Source organism: Manis javanica, chromosome 16, assembly GCF_040802235.1.
Source record: "Manis javanica isolate MJ-LG chromosome 16, MJ_LKY, whole genome shotgun sequence".
Classification (NCBI taxonomy): Eukaryota; Metazoa; Chordata; class Mammalia; order Pholidota; family Manidae; genus Manis; species Manis javanica.
Genome location: NC_133171.1, coordinates 68,341,685 through 68,363,126, shown reverse-complemented (window position 1 = coordinate 68,363,126; position 21,442 = coordinate 68,341,685).

Below are 21,442 nucleotides of genomic sequence, written 5' to 3'. Positions count from 1 at the left end.
CCTACTGTTTCAAACTTAATACAGTGAGCTTCAGTATTTTAAAGTGACGTTTTAAGTTGGTTTCCACATATATTATGTCCTACAAAAAGAAGTGTACTATTACTTTATCACATATTGATACCAAAAAACATACAGATAGTAAAAATATATTCCCACTACTCAAAATACTCAGATATTGAGGAGTTGATCTACAATGTTGGAAATTATTTCGGTTTGTCAGGAATTCACCCAAAGAGCCACTCCTGCTTGTTTTGTTTCTTTCGTTGAAATGAAATTTTCTTATTTGCTTACAGTACAAGTGATTAAAGTCAGGAAAGAAAGGTGACATTTTTCTCACTTGAGAACATAACTAGCTTCCAGAAAAACTTTTTTCTCCTACCCTCTCTCTGTTCTTTTTTATCCCAATTCCAATCATCTTAAACTTTCACCAAAATGCTGACTCCAGTTTAAGCTATGACCTAGAAGCATGCACATTGTAATAGCTAGACTTTTGAAGCCTAAAAATTTTCCAGGGTCCAAAGGCCATCATTTGTAATGGTAGAATTTCAGGTATTCTGACAGATGGTGGGGGAGCCATTTTTTGAAACCAGAGTCAGTTCCCCTCAATTCATGGTCCAGAAGTACCTTCTCGTGTGTAAGGCAAGGGTTTGATTACTTCTCAGCTTGTCTTAAATTTTTTTAATGTAGCAAAGCTGGAAAACAGTCTACCCAGATAATGAGGGTCACAGACTCTCCAAGCCTTTGAATTGTACAACAGAGATGAAGGATCCCTTAGATGACAGGGGCTCACCCCACCCCCACTACATTGTGGGGGAAAGGAGGAGGGCAGGAGAAGCTAGAACTCAGCCTGCCGATGGAATTTGTCAGGAATCATGATCCTCATAGAAACTCTGAAGGCGAAGTTCCACAATTAGGGATTCATTCTTCTCCCAATCAAATGCAAACACCCTGGTGACAGGTCCAGTCTTATCCAATCACCAATTAGCTCATCTCAACATCTATAACACAAGTACTTAGGGTATTTGGTACAATTCAAGATTCCTGGACCTCAACCTAGAATCACTAAATCAGAATCTTAGCTAGGGCTCTTGAGTTTTTAGTCACAATTCCCATTTGATTCTTACCACACGGTGATTTGAGTGTGAGAACTTCTGGCTTAGAACTAGAGAGAAATAAAGAGGAAGCAAGAATAGAAGATGTAAAATGGAGTGGGGGGCGGCGGGCAACAATAAACACTCATAAAGCATGGACAGTTTGACAATGTAAGCCAGTCTGGGAAGGCACAGCAAGGGCCAAAAAGGAATTGATAAAAAAAAGGAAAGAAAGAGTCCACGGGCTTTACCGGCCTGCGCTGGGCCTCTCAAACGCTGTCTAGCATTATCTAGGTCTCTACCACCTCGTAGAGGAAGCGGCTTTTTTGTGCTCCTCCTTTTTATTTCCTTTCATATATAGAAAGATTCCTTTCCTGTTCAATACACAGAACTTTGGTAAGCAAATATGAGTTTTGTGGATTTAGGAACATTTTTTTTGCAAATAAAGGCCATGTATTTATGAATCACATACCTTTTCCCATGTTCATTTCTTCGGTGATCTCTACAATGACAGCATTTTTCATGTTCTTCCTTTTTTAAAATAACACCTCACTTAAAATAGGCAAAACATTATTATTCACACAAATATCTTGGATTAACTCTACCCACTATTAGACACTTTATAGGTTCCAAAGACTCCCATGATTAAACTCCTTTGAATAAAACTTTAGGGATATGTTTTGATCCCACAAAATAAATTAAATGCACAGTTAAGGCTAATTTCCACCATCAAGTTGCAACAGGGAATTGTCTTTAAAGCTGTCTCCTGCTGCCTCCATTAGAGTCTTCATCTCTTGTTTCAAATTTATATTCCTTTGTGGTATTAAGGCAGATATTTGATATCCTTTTAATCTATATTTATTAAGTGAGCTATTGATGAGTTCATTCCCCACACATTCATGAACAATGGTCTTGTGACCACTCTACTGGGATTCTTAATGAATACAGCATCTTCAGGATAAGTGATCATTTTCACAGGATAAGTGGGCATTTTTTTTTAATGTGCAAGTTAAAAATATATATCAAGATAGCTTGATTTGGCTCCTCAAGCCCAAATCAACCAGCATAAGTATACCAGTAACAAGCAAAGGAGAGGTTTTCCTCTCCCAGCCTTCCCCCCAGCCATCTCCTTGTCCACACAAGCTTCTCCCAGTTTAGAACCTTCTGTATCTGAGCAAAGCTCTGGGTTGCAAGAAACTAACAGACAGAAGGAGGGGCAGCTTGCCTGGTTGTGCTCAGATTCGTTCACTGCCCCTCCCTTCTGCCTCACAGGGGTGCTGACCTGTGCAAACTCCGTTTCTCAGCTTCCCTTGTCCATGCAGCACCTTGCACCATCCCGTCCATGGGAGACAGGACAGAGACTGGGAAGTAGGAGGGAAGGAGAAGTGAGAGTGCTTCTCCCCCTTCCTCTCCATTTTAGGAGCTTCTTTGGCAGGTGCTGAACCTCTTCTGCGGTGGCAATCCCCACAAGGCAGCCTCTCCTCGACCAAACCCACCTAACAGCAAGGACATGCCATTTGCAGACCAGTCCCTTGGGCATAATCTAGGGCGGAACAAGGGAAGTGTGAGGCCTGGACCTGAGAACATCCAGCTGAATATCCAGCACAGGGGGCTGAACTAAGACTCACACGGTTCTCTCTAGCTTGTAGGGCAAAGAATGATAGCTGACTCCAACCCATCCAGTCAGTATTTACAGAGCATTTACCAGGGGTTAAAGGCTGTGTGTGGTGCTAAGAATACAAGGTCCCAGCTCTCACAGACTTGGGTCGAATCCAGCCTCTCCTCCCTCATTGCTGGTTGGCTTTGGGCAGCTCACTTGGTCACGCCAGGCCTCCTGTTCCTCCACTGTAACATGGTGAAGGGAGGAGTACCTACTTCCAGGGACTGTTGTAAAGGTTACAGGAGATAATTGCTTACACCAGATACTCATTAAGCCTTTGTTGGATCAAATCATACCTTCGGAGACAGACCCTTAGTAAGTCAAATGAAGTTATGCTTCATTGATTGTCTCCTCCATGCCAGGCACATACATTAATTCTTATAACACGCCAGGTAGGGTGAATAACAGTTTTAATACAATGTGGTAAGGGCCATATTAATACAATGTGGTAAAGGCTAGAGCAATGCCACCTCCGAACTGCTATGGGCACATGGGAGGAGGAGCCCCTGCAGAGGCTGCACACAACAATATGGAGGATTTCATCTGTGGGAGAAGGAGGCAGGGCCCAGAGAGCAAGAGACTTTGTAATGATGATGACGATGGTGGCGACAGCTAAGAGGGAATGAGCACCCTCCGTTCCTGAGCTACGGCCCTCAGTCTTCCTCCACACCAAGGCCTAGCTCCCTCGGAGGCATGCAGTCCTACCAACCCCGTTTTACAGAGAAAGACACTCAAGTTGAGACTTGCTGAATAATGTCCCAGAGGTCACCAAGTTAACAAGAGTTGGGGTCAGGATCCAAACCCGATTATGCCAGACTCCAAAGCCGAGGCTTCAGGGAACCGCAGGGGCTCTCCTGGCCTCACGAATGTATGGTTTTATGAAGAACTAAGCAGCACGCAGAAGCCGCGCAAATGGCCCACCTGTGAGCTAACATCCAACAGGTTGCAGACTCCTTGCGGGAGCTTTGCAGGGGGAGCCTGATGCTGACGGCTCTGAATCCTTTGGGAAGTCCTGCTCCACTTCACTCCAGCTGCCCAGCCCCAGCCTGGAGGTGTTGGGACAAAGCCCTCCTGGGTCAGGGGTGGGGAGAGGGGGAGGCGAGCCACCCACCCTCCAGAAATAATCCTCTGGGCCTCCAGAGCTGAGTTAACCCTTTCAAAACGGCAGGTTTAATTACTTCCAGAGTACTAAATGGCAAGTACTAGAAGGTCTTAGGGAGTAAATTTCTCTCTCAAATGGGAGCCATTGACTATCCTACTTCAGGCATCAATTCTCCGATTTTGAGCAGCTTCTTTAAAGGCCTCTTGCAGGCAAGATCACTCTTTTTCTGCTTTATGGAAAGTGGGGAGAAGTCCTTAAAACCACCCAAGATCGCTTTTAATTAAGAAAAATACTAATCCTTATTTTTCGTATTTCCCCACCCTTCTGTGCTGCTGGGGGAGATATTTTGCAAATAAAAGTAGACTTCTTCGAATTTCAGAGCTATTCAATTATAAACACCGGCACCTGCAAAGTTGGAAATCAATTCAACTGCAATCTTCTTTAAAGCGTTTTCAAGGCAACTGCTAACCTGTCTAGATGTTTAACGTTCAGGTTTCAAAACCTGTCAGTTAAAACTTGGTTACTGTTACTCCTTTTCTCTGAAGCTACAAGCCTGAAGAGAAATTATGTAGCAAATTGGAAACAAGGAACCACGACTTGATAGCGGCACAAAAGCCCCGCTGATGGGCTGGGTACAAGAAACTACAATCCTTGCTCTGAAAATGAATACGGATTAGAGGGTTCATCTACCAGCAGCCTCTAATGAGGTTGTGCCTTCTCAGTTCTGAACAAGCAGTCAATTGATCCCTTCACAGGAACACCTGGTCTATTCCGAGAAAAAAATTAGTCAAACCTGTTGTTGGCTGAGTTTACCAGTCAATTCTGTTAAATTGTGGTGTTGGCAGCAACGGGTAGACACAGCTCATTAAAAATACCATTTGGGGAAATCCTAAAGCAACGAGATAGTCATTACTGAACTAATTCTATTGGCCTGAAAGAGTTAATTCAACTCCTAAAGGAAAGCAATTTACTTTCTATTCCCCAGGAGGACTAGCCAGCCTCTTACAGAGCTTAATACAATGAGGCTGTTTTTTGCTCCCCTCCCCTCGGCTCCCCAGGCTCAAAGCCCCCTGACAGTTGACAAGCCCAGGATGGGGTGCACTGGGAGGGTCACAGCACATTCCTCCGCCTGGCCCTCCTAGACCTGAGGCCAGCTGGGTAATGCTGAATAAATCCACGCATGCAAGGAGCCAGCACAAGGACAAATCCCCTGACTTTGTGTGTCTGGATTCTGAACACCTACTCAGATTCTAACAGGGCTGCCAGATCAATCTATCAACAAGAGTGGCTAAGGGATACCTGATTTATATGCAACCTTCGCAATGTAGCACTGGGTGCAAAGTGCCCACATAAACAGTTCTGCACAGGCTCCAGTCCGGGCTTGATGGGGAAGAAAGGTAAATGATCAAACACATTTCCCTTTACAGATACCTGTTTTATTTTTAACAATTCACTATGGAGAACGTCAAACATAGATCAAAATTGACATAATGATCCCCTATGTACCTATCACCCAGCTGCGACAATGAATGACTTAACAGCCAATCTTATTTCAACGTTACTTCCCAGCCACTCCCTCCTACCAGGCCATCGTGAAGCAAATCCTAGACTTTCTGCAGTTTCATCCATAAATAGTACAGTGTATCTCTCCAAAAGATAAGGGCTCTTTTTATTTTTAACGAAATACAAAACAATTACTACCCCTAAAAAATACCCTTTGACACACAGGACAACAGGGATGGACCTTGAGAACATTATGCTACGTGAAATAAACCAGTCACAAAAGAACAAATACCATATAATTCCACATACATGATGTTCCCAGAGTACTGAATTCATAGAGACAACAGGTGAAATGGTGGTTGCCAGGGCCTGGGGGGAGGAGGGAATAGGGGTTATTATTTAATGGGTAAAGTTTCAATTTTGCAAGATGAACAGAGCTCTGTGCTTGGAATGGTGGCGAAGGTCACACAACAATGTGAATATACTCAATGCCACTGAACTGTGCAGTTAAAAGGGGCTAACCTGGTAAATTTTGTTAGGTGTATGTATTTTTGCACAATTTTTTAATGACAAATTAAAAATAAAACCCTTCACATAATAAAATATTCACTGTTTAATTAGATTGTAAACATCATAAATTCTGTTCAGTTTGTTTGCTTTGATCAGACTCCACATAAGGTTCATATACTGTGGTTGGTTGGCAGGTCTCTTTAAATCTGTATGTTCTCCCTCTGTTTTCTTCCCCATTGCAATTTATTTATTGAAGAAACGTTTCCTATAAAGTTGTCCACAGCCCAGATTTTGCCATTTGCATCCTATGGTGTCTTCCGTTCTCTGCCTTCCTAAAAACCGACGTTGGATCAAGAGGGCAGATCAGACTTAAATTTGATGTTTTTGGCAAGACCACTTCATAGGTTTAACTGTATCACTGTAAGGGTACATGATTGACCCCAAATGTGAGCATGCAAAGATTAACCAACACACTATGATGAGCAACTTCGTGTGAGCACTCCAGGGTCAGCGGCCTTGGATGGCGGGAGGAGGATGAGGGGAAATACCAAGACAAAATGTCTGACTGGAATCTGTGTTGTGAAGGAACTTGCAATCTTGTTAAGGAGGCAGAACTGATACATGTGAAACAATTAAACAAGAATTAAGTGCAAAACTGTGCTGTGACTATAAACACCATCTCATTTCAAGGGTAAGATAATCAAAACAGATTTTAGGTAGGATGAAGATCCTGAAATGAGTCTCGAAGGGACTGATAGATTTTAGAAGAAAGACGCGTTTGAGGAAGTGAAACTATCCAAGGAAATACAGAGAGGTTGCCACCGGGGTGGTTTGGGTACAGGGGATGATTTAGACAGGCTGGGAAAGATACTGTAGAGACACACAAAAAAAGATACTGTAGAGGCACAAAAACCCAGCAGGGATACGAGTTGGAAGAAATGAGATAGAAGTTGGAAGAAATCTACTGATCTCTGGAGATAAAGGCAAATCAGATGTTATTTATGTTTTGGTGTACACACTTTGGTTAGATTCTGAAGGTCTGCAGATACCCTGGGCAGTTTGAGGATCTGATTTCCAATATCTTTTAATAGAAAAATGGAGGTTTCCTCTTATTGGAATCTTTTCCAACTGAGCTGACCCTTTCTAAATATTAAACACATGAAAATGAGTCATGAAAAATACAGCAAGAATTTGATAAGGTGTTCAGGGTCTGCAGGGATGGCGCTTATATTGATAGTTACAGATGAGAAAAGATTGACAAGGAGTTAATAATTGTTGGAGGCTGAGTGATGGGTACATATGGCTCATGCTTTTTTGTACGTTTGAATAATAAAAAGTTATTTGTAAACCTATTACTGCTGGGGTCAAGGGTCATGCCCACATCCCATGTTTCCAATGTTATAGGAAAAAAAGGATTCACTGGACCAGATGAAGTGCTTATCTCTTCTGTTACTAAGCTATTTAGCTCTGAGCCAATTACTTCACCTCTATGGGCCTCAATTCCCATCTCTGTAAAATGAGGGGAAAGGGCAAAGAAATAATGCTTATGGAATGCCTACTATGTGCAGGAAATGGGCAGTACACTTGCTATGTGAACATGACCTCAGTTATCAGGACAGTGGGTGCAACGCAGTCCATAGGTTCCCAAATTTCTTGCCTGGGTTCCCAAGAATCATGCCTTTAACTTTCAATTAGTCTGTTGATAAATCCATGTGCCAAATACTTCGCCAGGGTCTGAAGACATGCGGATAAGAGACAGCTCCTGTCTTCAAGGGACTTATAAGCTAAATAGACGAGCAGTTCTCCAAATGGAGACTGTTCACTCTGTGAAGTGTTAAATAAAGTGTGTTGGTATCACCTAAAAAAAAAGGAAAGAGACAAACTGGTGAGAAAGATTACAGTACAAATGATACATGTTTTAATAACTGCTGTTTATTGAACAATAACTAAGTAAGATACTAATGCTTTACATTATTATTGATACTGTATATCCCTACAATATGAGAAAGCCATGAGGTGGTATCATCATAGAACTATCTTAGTGTGCTGTGGGGTCAAGTAGGAAGGACATTCATCCCAGACTGAGGGTTTTAGATGAAGTTCTCTGAAGGAAACGATGCCTGTGCTGTCTTTTTTTATTATTAATTTATTTTAACTGTGCTAAAACATACATAAGTTTTACCACTTTAACTATTTTCAGTGTACAGTTCAGTGGCATTAAGTACATTCACATTGTTCTGCAACCATTACCACCATCCTTCTCTGGAACTTTTTTATCTTCCCCAGTGAAGCTCAGTACCCATTGACACTAACCCCCACTTAACATCGTCCAGGTTCGTCCAGGCTTTGGTGTCAGAATTTCCTTCCTCTTTAAGGCTGAATAATATTCCGTCATGAGGATATATTACATTTTATTCATTCATCTGTTGGCAATTCCACCTTTTGGCTGCTGTGCATAGTGCTGCTAGGAACATGAGTGCACAAACATCCCTTCAAGACTAACTTTCCATTCCTTTGGGTAAGTGTCATGTTAAGTCTTGAAGAATGAGAAGGAATTAAGGCAAAAGAAGACAGGCATTCCAAGAGTGAACAATGTGTGCAAAGGTGGAGAGAGACATCCTGGAGAGGAGAGAGCAGGCAAGAGGCAAGATGTGAAGCCAGAGAGGCAGGGGCTGGCCCTCGAAGGGCCTCAGATTCCATGGGGAATGGAGAGTGAGGCCTACAGGCAGAACTCAGATTGAATCTTTCTCTTTACTGTTATCCTTAAAGTATCCACTTTACTGTAATTTTAAGCAACTATTCAAAAACAATGTTTTTACAGCAAAGACTTTGGGTCCCGATGGAAATGACCACTAGAGGATGTGTACACACGAGGCAAGACCGGTCTTGTGTTTCCCCTGCAATAAGCCCCCTACTCACAAGAGTTCAATAAATAGTAGTGGGAGACTCCATTGACTGATTATTTATGGTCAATGGATTTATGGTATTTCCTAAAATCTTTTGCTCAAATAAATATTCTCTAATGCATTGCTTTCATTTGAGTGAGTTCTTTTCAGAATCAACTAAGCCAGAGCACAAATCCAATTATGAGATTCTACATTCAACTCTGCAGCTTGCTTTCTCTGTAACACAGGATGAATCCCTTAAATTGTGGTAAAAATGGTGCCAGGTAAATTCAGGGCCCACCCAGATGTGAATGATTTTGTGACAATTCAACCCATAATCTATTCATTTCTATAGAGTGTCAATGCCATGTGAACCCAGTTACATTCAGAGAAATAGCATGGGATGTGTGTGTGTGTGTATCAGTTTAACTTTCCCGTGGCAGTGGACAGTGTGAATGATCATCATGACTGTGGTGGACAGGCTGTTCCCATGAGAGGATCCATAAATCATATCCACGTGTTCGTCAGGTTGTTTACATTTTCTGGTATTCATGGTGACCATTCGTTTATAATGTGAAATAATAATAAAAAGCAACAGCCATCATATTGATTTCTCAACAAAAGTCATTGATCCAAAGAAGGTTCAGTTTATGTGTGCACGGCGGGGTGGGGAGAGTGTGTGGTGGGGAGGGGATGTGCGGCCCGAGTCCCTTCAGTTGTTGCTTTGTAAGATGGTTCACAGATTCAAAAAGTGCTATAAAACCGCAGCTCTGACCTGAGATCTTGCAACGTGACTCATTGGCTGGAGGTGGAGTTTGAAGTGACCTTAAATTTCAGAGCAATGCAAAAAGTCAGCAATATCCACTGGCCCCCATCCATTAGTGAAGGCGCAATGGTCACAGCAAAGGACAGTCAGGTCCTGGTCTTCTAGGGACTGGTCATTTCACACTTGTAGGCTGGGTTTCAGCTCTGGTTAGCATAATAATCTTAAAAGCAACTGTAGGTATGTGGATGATAGGGGTTCATTTTCGCTACATTCTCTCTTATTCAATTTGAATGTTTTGATAGGCACACTGTATTGCTTAGGATTTAAGTTCAATTATATGTAACAGAGATCCATCTTACCCGCTACAGTCCAAAATGGATTAAATAAGCAGTTTATTTATCTCTCAGATATAAGCACAAGTATAGGCAGTTGGGGATGGTGGGATGGCCTCAGGTGCCATTCTGCCACCCCGAGGTGTTTCCCTGCTCTCATGGCCAAAGATGGCTTGCTACAAGTCTTTGTTACAGGCCACAGGGTAGAGGAAGGTGGGAGGAAGAGATGTATCACCTCTCTGTATGGATGCATCCCAGAAGTGATGCTTGCAATGGCCAGAATTAATCACAAAGCCATAGGAAGCTGCAAAGGTGCAGGAAATGTTGTCACTGTAACAGTGAGGATCTATCACAAGGAAGAAGGAGCATTTACTGGGAGACCCCTAGCAGACTTTGCCACATGCATTTTACTTTTTCAAAAAAAGAATAAAAAGAAAGTAAGAGAAAAACTGATTCTCAAATAGGGAAAACTCCTCCACCCTTACTTGGCCAACACCCCATTCGTTGTCTCAGCAGAGAGCTCGCTTCCTTAGACAAGCCTGCCTGGAGTCTTTCCCCTCCCTCCTGTCACCCTCTGAGCCGCCATCTAGATGAGGTCTTCTGTTCTCTGTAAAGAGCGCTTCTCTCAGGGCATTTAAAAGTAGAAATTAATGACTCACTGATAGGACTACGTGTGTGATGTCTGCCTCCTTGCCTCTGAATGACACATAAGCTCTGTGAGGACAGGGTCTAAACTTGTCTTAGTCATGGGCCCTTGATAAGAGCTCAAGGCCAATTTCTCAAATCAGTTCACAAACGATGGGAAGGCGAGGGGTGTGCTCAAGATCACAGTGCAGAACTGGGACTGAAATTGGGTTTTCAAACTCTATGTCCATATTATACCACATAGCTTTTTTTTGTTATTATTAAGTTATCATTGATATACAATCTTATGAAGGTTTCACATGAGCAACATTGTGGTTACAACATTCACCCATATTATCAAGTCTCCCCCCTCAACCCTACTGCAGTCACTGTCCATCAGTGTAGTAAGATGCTACAGAGTCACTACTTGTCTTCTCTGTGCTATACTGCCTTCCCTGTGCTCCCCTTATATTATGTATACCACACAGCTTTTATAGGTGACAAATGAGGCCCAGAAAGACAAAACCATGTAAGTGACCCTATACACATAATTATTGGCAGGACAAGGCCTGGAATCCAGGATGCTTAATGCTTTGTCCAGCTCTCTTTCCACTGTAATATAAAAATGCTTTTATTTCCAAACCCAAGGAGCTCCTGTCTCAGAAAAAGTCAAGGTTTCCAGAAAAAAAATTCTCCATCCTGAGTATAAAAAATTTGCTTAAACTAACAGATAAATAAAAAGTAGTATATACATACAATGGGTTGTTATTAGGCAATAAAAAGAGGTGAAGTACTGATCCTACTACAGCAGGGATGAACTTGAATACAACATTGTAAGTGAAAGAAGGCAGAAAAAAAACACCACATATTGTATGATTCTACTTATAGGAAGTGTCCAGAAAAGGCAAATACGTACGGACATAAAGTAGAGTCATAGTTGCAGACCAGTGGGGGAGACTACTAATGGGTGCAGATTTCTTCTGGGGGTGATGAAATGATCTCAAATTAATTATGATGATGATTGCACAACTGTGAATATACCAAAAACCATTGGATTGTATAATTTAAATGAATGAATTGTATGAAATAGGAATTATACCTCAATAAAGATGTTATTTTTTAAAAATTTTGCTTAAACTCACTTGGATTTTAAGAATAAATCAGAATAATCATATGTAATACATGAACCTTGATTGGATTCTAGATCAGAAAAGAAATGGTGTAAAAGATGTTTTGGGGGATTCTTGATGATGGGGGGAGTCTAGTAACCATAATGTCACTCATGTAATTATAGATAAATGATACCAAAATAAAATAATTTAAAAAAAGGTATTTTGGGAACTGTATTTTAGATAATAATTATTAAATAAATGTTAATGTCCCTGTGAATCTAATCACAGTATTGTGGTTTAGTAGAAGAACATCTCTTTTCTTAGAACACGCAAGCTAAAGTATTGGAGGGGGCCAGGGGAGTGTGAGGACGCCCACAGGACACAGGATCTTTCCTATGAGTTCAGCTTGGAAGGTAGTGTTGGTCTATATACAGGGGAGATGCTTAGCTGCTCTTCCTGCAGAAGACGTAGCATCTTGACGATCATATAAATTACTATTTATTGATGTTATTATTTTGATCAACAGGGACAAAGCACTTTGCCCCACAATCCCAATTGGATGAGAGACTTTATGTAATCCATTTGCTGACAAATTAAAATAATACTGCTGCTTTAAAAAATATGTATCTTTGCATATCCTGGATTGCTCTGTCATGGAGTACAAGCAAGAACATCTTACAAAATATTCTGTTGCTTTTAAAACATAATTTGCCTCACCAGAGAAGACCATATACTGGTGGTATCCAGTCCTAACACAATGTTTTCTTTGTCTCTTAGAATCATTTACGTTTAACTCATGCTGTTTCAAAGAATGGCAAAAATCCTTGAACAACTGAAGCTCTAGTCTGTGATTGTCCTCTAGAAACACAAATCTAAATCACAATATTCTAACCCAAAGACTAAGGTAACTCATATGTCTTCTGAGTATTTTTGTTTCTCCTGCCTCCTCTCCCAAATGCAATCACCAACTACGTTACTCCAAAGATACAAAACTGTAATTTTTTTAAATAAAGCAAAAAAACCTTTAAATTCCACAAAGATGGTAGGAGGACTCAGATCTACTAACTTGAATGAGTCATTTAACAATGGAATAGGCAATCAAAGAAGTTCTATACTGTCCATCTGTAGAGAACACTAAAAATAGATAGAATGGACCACTGTATGACATGAATGATTTATATTCTCAAATGTTCTGGGGCAAAGGTCTTGACCATACTTCTTATATACCTTTCAGCATTACTAATCTATTAAAAAATTAAAGCAGACCGCAAATGTGCGGTCAAATTGTGTTTTGTAGTGTTTCTGTATATGTAAGTATCAGAGAAGCATACCAGATGCAAGTATCAATGTGAGTGTCCTGAAGTGGTGTCCAAGCCTGAGCATGAGGTGAGGGTGAGGCAAGACTTAAACTATTGATGATTAGGGAACAGGCATGAGGAAAAATAGCCTCCCATGTCTCCTTCTCTAACGTGTATGCAGTGAAGTCTTGAAGACAGGCCCAATGTATTACCTTTCACTGAGTAAGGCTCCATGTACAAGATGTGAGGATGATACAGTCGTGCTCAGGGAAAGCAAGCACATGACGGGAGAAGGTATCTAAGTAGAAATGTCCATCACTGCTACCTCGAGAAAAACTTCCAGAAGATGACCAATACCCACAGAACCCATCGAAGTATGATAACTCACAAAATACAAGAAATACAAAACCATAAGACTGGCAATATTGAGGGAGTCTTCATAATTAAGACAAGGGAACGTCCAGAAGAGAAAACTCATAAATCATTGTAGAAAATTAAAAAGCCTGACAAGGGAAGTTGATTTGTTTTTGTCCTCATTTCAGGGAGAGCTACTTCAAGAATGAGGACAGACATGCAGCACCTTTCGGAGCAAAGGAGGGAACAGAAAATACCAGCCACTACAGACTGATGTCTGTGTCCCCCCGCCAAATGCATGTTGAGACCTATCCCCCAGGGTAATGGTATACAGAGGCAAGGCCTTTGGGGATGTTAGGTCATGAGGGTGGAGCCCTTGTGAATGGGATCAGCGCCCTTATAAAAGAGACTTCCAAAATCACCTCCTTTCCTGCTGCCACATGAGGGTACAGCAAGAAGACAGCTGTCCGTGTGTGAACACACGCTCTTGCCAGACACCAGACCTGCCGGCACTTTGCTCTAGGACTTCCCAGCCCCCAGAATAGTGAGAATTGTTTATAAGCCACCTAGTCTATAATATTCTGTTAAAGCAGCCTGAACAGATAGACGCTAACTAATTTGGAAGCATTCTGCTCACATATGGTCACAAGCAGGTAGCTGAGCTTATGACATCACTCCCTTCCATTTTTTATCTGATACGTACCTGTATTAGTTTCCTAGGACTGCTGTAACAGACTGCCACAAACTAGGTGGCTCATAGTAACAGAAATGTATTCTCCCACCGTTCTGGAAGGTAAGAGCTTGAAGTTGAGGTGTCAGCAGGGCCATGCCCTCTCTCAGCTTCTGGGAGCTGCCGATGATCTTTGGGGTCCCCCAGTCCTACGGTCTGAATAATCGCCCCCCTTGAAATTCACATATGTTGGAATCCTGTCCCCAGAGGTAATGACATTAGCATGTGAGACCTTCAGGAGGTGATTAAACCCTGAGAGGAGAACCCTCACGAATGGGCTTACTGCCTGCCGAGTGAGTGCAAAAGGCTCCAGAGAGCTCGCTAGCCCCCTCCAGCATGTGAGGATACAACGAGAAGTCTGTGGCCCCAAAGAAAGCTCTCACCCCACCCTGCTGCCAAACTGATCTCGGACTTCCAACCTGCAGAACTGTGAGAAATAAATTTCTGTCGTCAAGATTTTGTTGTAAGCTACCCAGTCCATGGGATTTTGTTATGCAGCCTGAATGAGCTAAGACACTCGGCTTGCAGCTGCGTCCCTCCAATCCGTCTCTGTCTTCAGGTGGCCATCTTCCCTCTGTGTGTCTGTGTCTTCACACAGCATTTGTGGAGCGTGTGCATCCATCTCTGTGTCTCCTCCTCTTCTTATATAGATTAGGGGGCATGTCGGCTTCAGGGCCCACCCTGATCCAGTGTGGCCTTATCTTCACTTATATCTTATAAAGACCCAATTTCCAAATAAGGTCCTCTTCACAGGTAACAGGGGTTAGGACTTCAACACATCTCTTGGGGGATACATTTCAACCTACAACAGCACTAAACAGGTGGTCGGTACCACATTCCTTGAGCATCTATGTAACTGCTCCAGGCCCTGTAGATTAAACAGAAAAATCTAGGCCACAAGATATATAGCCTTTTGCCTTCAAGCAGTTGGAGAAGGGCAATCAATATAAAAACAATTTGAAGGACCAATAAATGCTATAAAAATTCATATCAGTGCTGTTAATAATGTTAGAAACTGGGGAAAAAAACAATTAAAAGGGGTGTAACAGTAGGATGACCAGCTCAGTGCTGGTTTGCCCTGGACCTCTGTGTCCCAAGAGCCCTCCGGGACCAGGGCAGGTGGAGGTGGCCGGTCATCCTATAGCGATACTGTGGCATGCTATGCAATTTTCATTTAAAAGTAGAGTGATAAGCATTTTTAAAATATGGGATATGTTTTCTACATAATGTTAAGCCACCAGAAAAAGGGGAATTCACAGTGCTATTAAGCAGTATAATCATAAGCAAAGAAAGTACAAAGATGTTTCTATAAAAAGAAAAAACTGGCCCAAAATATGCCAAAAGGCTAACTGCCATCACCTCTGTACGGTGGGATCGTGAGTTCTCTTTTGTGCTTTACACTTCAGTGTACTTTTCAAATTTCCTATTGATGGGTACGTATTGCTTCATCTGGAAAAAAAATAAGATAAACACTAAGTAATAAATTTATGGATGGAAATTAGCCTCCTAAATTCCTACTACTTTTACTCTCATGAGATATTTAAAATAACAGCAATGAACGCTGATACTCATTTCGCCGTTATTCCTTATGATAAAACCAGAGCGAAGGCACTGCTCTGATCACCACCTTGCAAATGCAGAGTCAAGACCCACGGAGGTGAAAAACTTACCAGCTCAAAGTGGACGACCTGGGTCGCAAGCCCCTGCCCTGAACCACTGCTCACTCCTCTGAGGGAACCTGACCGTCTGATCACTGCGCTGCACGTTTTGGGACACCCGTCCGTTTCCCCAGAAGTATTCCGGTGGTGAGGTTCTCTCCGGCTGCTGACAGACACAAATGACAGGAGGTTTGGGATGACATGGTGGCGAGAGCAGAGAAAACGAAGTGGGACAGAGAAAGCAATTATTAGCAGGAAAAGCATATTTTGTGCAATGGATGTGAATTCATCACATTATACCATATGGCTAAATTATGATTAGGATTGACATAGTAATACTACTGTATGTACTTTGTATTCATCCAAACTAAATGAGACTTACACACATGCTGGGAGAATGAGAAGGGGCAGAAGAGTGGGCGTGGCCTCTGCGGGCTGTGAAAAAGTTGGGGTCTCGAGTCTCCTACTGGGAAATCAACGGTAATTCCTAAAACTAAAGACTCAGGAAATAAACATATAACTTATCACTTAAAATTATGAAAGTGAATACTGAAATAATCAACCCAAAGTGTTGTAAGTATCTAGGGAGAAAGAGATGGGTTGCAGTTTTTAGGAACAAGCCTTGCAGAACTATTTCATTCTCAAAATTATGTGCCATGTGGAATTTTAACAATAAAAACAGTGAAAACTTAAAATAATACAACAAACAGTCATGTGCACATCTTTGTATTTGTGGTCAAATAATTTACAAAAAGTTGGATTTGGGGGCTAATGTATATTTTCACTTTTGGTACATACTGTACAGCTGGGGACTGGAAAGGTGAGATAAATTTCAACCACACTCAATAAATCCATGATGATATTCATTTCTCCACTTCTTTGCCAATCTTTTTTCTATTTTTCATTTTTGACAATATAATAGAAATATATTTCATTTGCATTCTTCAATTATTAAAGTCATTTCTCTCACTAACAAGTATATAGATGTGATTATTGTTGGCTATTTAATTATTTTATGAATCTCCTGCTTATATTCCCTGCCATGTTTTTCTTTTCTGCATTTTCTTGTTGATCAGTAGTTTTTGTGTATTATCAGTATTAGCCTATGTTTGTCACATACTTTGAAAAAATGTTTCCAAATTTGCCTGAACCTTTGTGGCATATTTAGAAAAAATTTCCCCATCCAAAAATTAATTTTCAATCATCTATATTTTATAGGACTGTCATATTTCATTTTTAAAGTTATATTTTTGACCCATTTGAATTAATGGTGATGATTAAAAGTCAGATAGTGATAAATCATCCATTTTGAATAATTTCTGAGTGTTTTAAGCTAGAGGAAGGCCTCTTGCTTCCCTGTATACATAGCAAAAGCAAACCTTGCAGTTTTTATATTCTAACATTGTTTTCCCTAAACTTAAATTAAATCAGAAATAGCTTATCCTTACTGTTAATTTTTAGTTGCATTTCAATAGCAATCAGTGATCTTAAAATATGAATAAAAATTTAATTGCTCAAAATTAAACTAAGATATTAATCATTTTTTTTGGCATTCAGACTGTGTGCTTTTTTCATGGTTTTGAAGTCTCACAATGGTAAGCATTGTCTAGAAATTGATAGCATTGTGGGATTTAGAGGATGTTAGGTTCTTTTGGTGATTAGTTAGGGTAAGTTCATCTCTTCTGTTTTAGCTTCTGTTAATGATTGAAGGAGTAGAAAGAAAAGGGGGACTCTGTAATGAGACCTCTCTGTTCTAAACCATGACTTTCCAGGAAATATAAGGAAATTGTTTCCACATAATCATGATCAAAAATAGTGGAAACCTCTTTACTAATTTCTGATGTTCTGCACACGTGCTCAGTGGGCCTCAATTGTGTGTAAAACAATTACAAATGGCAAGAAACACAAGCATAATTGCCTTCACAGACACATACACTTACGGAAGAGAAATCTAATGAAGTGGTCTGTAGGCTTGAGAATGAAATTTTCTTCTTCAATGATATGTTTTCTTAAATAATATGCAACCTAGTAACTGAAAAACAGGGGAAGAAAATATGTACTCACTAATTTTAATATTAATTAAATTTTGGAATAAAAATATTTTAAAAACTGCAGTATGACAAAGTACATAAAGCACAATACTATCCTGATTGTCCCATTAACTTGTGAGTAAAAGCAATTCAGTTCGATTTCATAAACATTAGTGGAGTGGCTATTGTATGCCAGATACCATACTAGGTTTGGCATCATAAAAATGAATGTGGCATGATCCCTGACCTAAAGGATTTCTAGTTTGGGAGATTCCATTAATTTCAATATTCAGAGTAATTCCTGTATCAGATGGATGCAAAGTCCCTGTGAAGGTGAATAGTGGGGTTTAGAGCAACCTGGGGTTTAGAGAAGGCTTCCGGGAGGAGCTGATGCCTGAGTAAGAGTTAGTCAGGGGAAAACCTGCATGGGCAAAGCCACCAAGACACAAAATAATATGATGCTGACAGGATTGCAGCAGTGTGCTGTTATGCAAGCAACAAAAGAAAGGAGTGAATAGGTGGGAAGAGTCCAAAAGGGTAGACCAAACCTGAAGAACCTGTCCACCATGTTTAAAATTTATTTTATATTCTGTGAGGAGGAGCATAAGGATATGAGGCAAGGAACAAATAAGTGGCAAGTTTCTTGATGTTCCTGGGCCCCAGTTACCTCACTTTTAAACTATGTAGGAATAGATGGCTTTTCAAGTCTTTTCATATTTAGAAATCTATAATTCTATCAGTAGAAACATACTCATAATCAATGTGCAAGAGTTGATTTTTAAAAGGCATTCAGAATATGCCACCTGAAAATACGCCACTTTAGCATAAGGGTAGTTTTGACTAAAAGTAATTAGGCAGTAGGAAACACAGAAAGAGCTCTTTGCCCACTACCCCCATCTGCACAAAGGCAGGTCATAAATTTCCCCTGCTGAAGTTGTTCCTCCTTCCCTTTTCTATACCAGCAAGAGGAAAAGAACCATTATCAGTGAAGACAGAAAGTCAGTACCGAGATGGTTATGCACAAACAAACCTTACTAAAATAACACTAAAATATCTTCTATTAGCTTCCCATGCACACTCTTTCCCACAGTTTACCACACCTAGAAACCCAAACACTTTTCCATTGTCTGGTCACTTCTCAGATAAATTTATCACCCTTTGTTAAGATGGTATATAAGCCCCATATTCTAACCATCCCTTGAGGTACTTATCACTGAATTCTCCAAAATGTATGTATGTTACATGCACAAACCATGTTTTATTCTCCTGTTAACCAGTCATTTGTCCATTCAATTCACAGGCTACAAGTTCTGGACCTAAGAGGGGAGAAGAAAAGAGCTTTTTTTTTCCCTATCCTATAAATCCTACATTCAATCCAGGCCTCATCTAGGGGGAAAAATTGGACATCTTAGTAACAACAAGGCCATGTGAAGACAGAGGCAAAGACTGGAATTATGTTCCCATAATCCAGGGAACACCTAGGGCCACCAGAAACGGAAGAAAACAACGTAGGCTTCTTCCCTACAGCCTCCAGAGGAATCAGGGCCCTTCTGTCACCTTGATTTTGGACATCCAGAACTGTGAGACAGTGAATTTCTATTATTTTAAGCCACTTAGTCCATGGTACTTTGTTAGTAGCAGCCTTAGGAAATGTACAACAATACTATGCTATCCTTATCTTTCTGAGAAGACAATATGAAGAGACTGATGTCAGGGAATTTCAGACAGAAAGGTAAATTCTCAGGATTGGAGAGAATGAAGCCTGCCCCTTTAGAGGTGTGATTCTGGATCATACTTGATGCTTTTTCAAAGTATACAGCCCATCCCAGGATTAGGATAAACGTCATCCTCAACCCTCTCTACATCATGACTGCCACACATCACGGAGTATGATGAGAATATGTCATGTTCACATGCTCAGCTCCCCTATGAGAATATCATCCATGATGGAGAGACACAGTCCAGGCTGTCCTTTGCCTGGTGTGTGTAAGTGTGTGGAGGTTGTGGTTGGGCTGGAGGTGCAACTGGAGAATACTCAGGGCAGGATTCTCCCATAAAAAGGTAACTCCACTGGGATCTTTCTGGGCTCTATGACCAATCATTTCCTGACCAGAGCCATTGTTGCCTAACTTGTCCCACCCCTGTCACCCTTTGATCAAGTAAAAAATAGGTACCATTAGGCTAGGAAACTAGATTAAAATCTTGCTTTAAGCAGCAGCAAATAAATATAAGCAAAAAAACCCCAGAAACTTCTAAAGCAATTACTTAAAACTAGCATAACAAGAATTTAGAATTCAGGTTTACAGTAAGATAAACTCCCTACCCAGGTAATTTTAAGCATGAGACTTAACTTCCATAAATTTCAGTCTCCTAATCTATAAAATATGACTAAAATCCAGTACACAAAATTGTTGAAGGATTAAGTGAGAGTATGTCTACAAGCACTATACTAATCATGGCTTATATTAGAACCCCAGTTAAAATTAATTTTTTAAAGTAATTTATTGGCCCCTATAAATTGGGAAGCCTGTGGATTTGACTGGCTTGAAAAGATTCAGGTGCTTACATGTGATCAACAGTTCTTGCTCTTTCTCTCTCTCTTTTCATTTCTTAGCTGTTCTTTACCCTGTGTGTTGGTTTCATTCTCTTTCTATAACAGGCTTCTACTATCATAAGAAAAATGTCCATCGATACTGTCAGTCATTCCACATCCTAGCCTAGCATCCAGTAGAAAAAGAAACCTCCCTTCTCCCAGAGTCCATATACTATTCCCAAGAAAGGACTCCAATTGGCTCTGCTTGAGTCATGTGCTCATAGACACCTCCTTGTTCAGCTAAAAGATAATCAGGGGCTGTCCTATTAACAAAAACATCTTCAGCCAAAGAGTCTAAGAATTTTGTTGGGCAGCTATTGCTCTAACCATGGATTCTGCAGTATCTCCAAGAGTTAAGGACTGGTTCCTGATAATGGCTTCATTTGTATTCACTCCTAACCAGGGAAGTAGTGACCTGCCAAAGGAAGCTAATTCTGAATCACGAAAGCCTCCTGGAAGGTCCTTTCCAACTCAGTGCTGCAAATCCATGGAAGCTGACCAATGAGCTGTAACAGACTGGGGGCACAGTTAGATTACCTAAGAGACACTGCTCAGTTGTGGTTCAGCCACCTTGGCATTCATAGACCCAAGGAGAATGATAAGCACCATGCACAAAGACAGACCCTGCCAGAGCATACACCACTTCTGCTAAGGTGGCACTGTTCATGGACATATCAGAGTTTTTTATGTCAAATACAGCAGTCTGAAAGGTTACCCCCCTGAGTAATGGCCAGAGAGATACAGGTGGCATTATCTTTCCAGGCCATGGTTGGGTAAAGGAAAGAAAAGGAACGAAAAAAGGGTTCCATGTTTAGTTAAAGTAAGAGGTCTTGGAAGGAAGAAGGTTACCTTGAGTTCAGCTACTACGCTTCCTTATCAGTTTGATTGGGTGGTCTCTGGTGTCTGCAGAGGACCAGATGCCAGGTGCAGCTTTCTTTGGTTTTGAGATGTGGACCGCAAGTTCTAGTCCTTCAAGTTTGATTGCCTTCTAGGTAGTGAGGAGGACCTGGTGTAGTCTTTTCCAAGGAGATTCAAGCGTGGTCTTTGTTCTTAGTAATTCCAATTTAGAAAGGGGGGAGGAAATTGAAAATGTTAGTTTGGAGGGTCATAGGCGGCTATCTGAGGAAACTAGAAAAATTTAAGGCCTGGTCTAGTTAATAGGCATATAACAAAACTCCAAAGGCAATTAACAGG